The sequence below is a fragment of the Dendrobium catenatum genome, unplaced genomic scaffold (genome assembly GCF_001605985.2).
Source record: "Dendrobium catenatum unplaced genomic scaffold, ASM160598v2 fragScaff_scaffold_1405, whole genome shotgun sequence".
In the NCBI taxonomy this organism is placed as follows: Eukaryota; Viridiplantae; Streptophyta; class Magnoliopsida; order Asparagales; family Orchidaceae; genus Dendrobium; species Dendrobium catenatum.
Window position 1 is genome coordinate 176,678 of NW_021319867.1, and position 3,236 is coordinate 179,913.

The window sequence follows — 3,236 nt, forward strand, 5'->3', positions numbered from 1 at the left end:
GAAAGGATGAAGGATTCTCTGCCTACACCGGGAGAGTGTGAAAGGACAGACGGTTCTCTTCCAACACTTGGAGAGTGTAAAAGGATGGCGGTTCTCTACCGCACCGGGTAGTGGTGGAAGAGAGTTTTGCAAAGGCTTCTCCGCCTTGCTATGGGTGCCAAAAGTAGAGTCACTAGTGGTGTTAGTGCAATACTTGGAGGGTGCCTCCGGGGAGTGGATGTAGGTCATGTTTGACCGAACCACTATAAAACTTATGTCTTTTATTTTTTTCCACTACTTTTGTTTTTAATGTTTTTAACTTGTGGTTTAAAAACATTTTCTACAAAATTCACAAAAGTTATTTTCGGTATAAAATTTTTAAAAGCGGGATAATTTTTTAATTACCAATTCACCTCCCCTCTTGGTTAACCGCTGGGACATAAGCTTAGGTTTAACAACCTAATTCATATTAAATAAGCTTCAACACATCAACCTATGTACTTCCTCCATTAATTCATCTAATGAATTGATAGATGAATCATATAACTTTAGGAAACCAAACTGATTAAATCCAAGAGCTAATTGTTGCAATTAGTTCTAACTTTTAAGAATAACTTTAATGGACACATTATTCTATGATAGTTAGTAATAAAAACACAAGAAAAACATGCCACAAAAGTAAGATATTTTCCTTAAATAAAATACAGTATGTAAGAGTGACAAATGCAAATAATGTATTATTTTATGTGTTATATTTTTGATAAAAATATATTATTTTGATTTTGTTGTGCAAGAAAAATATTTAAGAAGGCATAAAATTATATGTATCATCTAGCACCGAGGCATTAAATAAATGGACATCACAGCACCCTCAAAGGAACCACCGGAGTAATACAATATTAACATGGTAACATTGACTTCTCTATTGGACAGTACTGCGGCATAAAAATGGTCAGCATTGTAGTGTCATGTTCACTGTCTTCAAGCGTCGTGGTGTCATAATCTATCATGCCTCAACACAAAAATTTCCACTCCGGTTCTGCAACATTTAAAAGTTAGTAGCACCGCGACATAACAGTTGTAACTTCTAAAGGACACAATATATGTCAGTGAAACAATGCGAGTGTTCACTAAGTAAATGATCTATGTGCTTCATTAGAGCTAAAACAGTAGCACAATAGCGTTAGTTCATTTTATGGGTTCAATTTTGTCGATCATTCAAGCACCACAACACCAGTTACCTGCTTTATGTTTTCTTATAAATAGTCATTGTGTTATAGTTTCAAGGTGGTATAATCACTTGTATGATTTCTATATATTTTAAAGTACTTCAAAGCTCTCTTTGAGTATAATCTAAGAGAGAAAAGGGAAGAACTAGATACAATCATAAGTGTTTTTTTTTTGTTTGAGCAAATCCATAAATTAAGGAAGAATATGAGTAAACAAGAGATATTGAAACTTTCTGGAGATATTCTTCTTCTTCATTTTAGTTCTTCTATAATTTCAATGAAAATGTTGTTTATTTTTTCATCCTTATCTAGCTAATTCAATAGGTTTGGATTGATGATAAAGAGATCATATTAAGTTCTAATGAAAATTCTTATGTTGTAAAGTTAAACGATATTTTTAATATTATCTCTCTTTATCTAATGCATATAGTGGCCATTTGTATAGTTAAAATTTACTATGATGTATAGCCTAGACGTAGGAACACAATAATAACTAGGAATATTAAAATAATATGTTTACATAATTAGATAGAGGATGCAAAATATGCTAGGTTAATTAGGAGATTATATAATTGTAGAAGGTCAGTAGATTTCATTTTTACCCCTAGAAGCTTGATAGAGACCTAGATATGCATATACTCTGAATTACAATAAAAATAAGAATTTCATTAGGAAAGATGTACAATTTACATTTATCAATCCAAACAACATTATTTAAATCTTGTATTCATTATTTTAGTATTTTTATTCAATTATTGAGTCTCCATAATAAATAATTTTATTTTTGTAGGATAATTTTGCAATTAGAGTAAACAATAGTAGTTGATTGCTAAAAAAAATACTTTCTCATGGGATCAACACTCTACTCTATCACTTTATAAATTTTATTGTCACAAATACTTGTGTACATTAAGTAGGGTTTGTTTTTTTTATATATCAATCAAAACCTAAGCATTATTTAATTGAGATAGAGCCTTAAACATTTTTTAAAATTCAAAATTACACTCTAGTGTAACGCCCATTAAGTTTTTGGCACTTTTTTTTAGAAGTATTTCATGACTTAAATTTTTTTTAATAATATTATTATTGAATAAATTGCATAATTAAACCTATTTAAATTTATTTATTATTATTTTTAATTTCTTTGATCACTAATTGTATATTTTTTTGGTTGCATGCTTTATGGCCATATAATTGAACTTTTATCATTTGATTATAAAATTAAGGGAACCCTTTCAAAAATGTTTAAAACCAAAATGATTTTAAAAATGACTGAACGTGAGCTAGAGGAAAATTGTTTTAGACCTCTTAAGGATTATACAAACCCTTTAGTAGAAGGAATTCATCAGAGCATAAATATACCTACAAATCAAGCTAATAATTTTGAATTTAAAATTTATTATTCAAATGGGTTCAAAACTCTCAATTTTTTAAATCACATATAAAAGTTTCCAATTTATATTTAGCTAGCTTTTTAGAAATTTTACAATATTTAAGTGCAATGGTGTCAGTGATTATGCCATTAGACTTAGATTATTTCCCTTTTCTTTAAGATGTAAAGTTAAAATATTATTGAATTCCTTACTCCCAAGCTCTATAACTGGTTGGAATGAGTTCGCTCATAAGTTTCTTGCTAAGTATTTTTCACTTTCAAAAGCTATCAAACTTAGAAATGACATAACTTCTTTTACTCGGTTTGAAGGAGAATCCATTTATGAGAGTTGAGAAAGATTTAACGAAATGCTTAGAAAAGGCCCTCATCATGCATTACCTAATTATTTGATTATTTAAATAATTTTTAATGGATTACTAGGATCTCTTAGAGCGATAATTAATGTTGCAGCTAGATGATCATTAATATCTACGCCATTTAAGGAAGCTTATTGATTGTTAGAGGAAATGGCTACTAATAATTTACAATGACCAACTAATAGGGTAAATCTTAAAAAAGTAACTAAAATTATTATTATGATGCATTATCAATCTTGACTACATAAGTTTTACCAGTATCTAGTAAGTAAAAAAATA

General features: G+C 29.1%; 1 non-coding gene across 1 annotated transcript; it reads right to left on the reverse strand.

Annotated features, from left to right (window-relative positions):
• Positions 1 to 2,870: 2,870 nt before the first annotated feature.
• Positions 2,871 to 2,977, reverse strand: LOC114580932. The gene has a single exon (XR_003702604.1). It is a non-coding gene; the product is annotated as a small nucleolar RNA R71 (small nucleolar RNA).
• Positions 2,978 to 3,236: the final 259 nt, after the last annotated feature.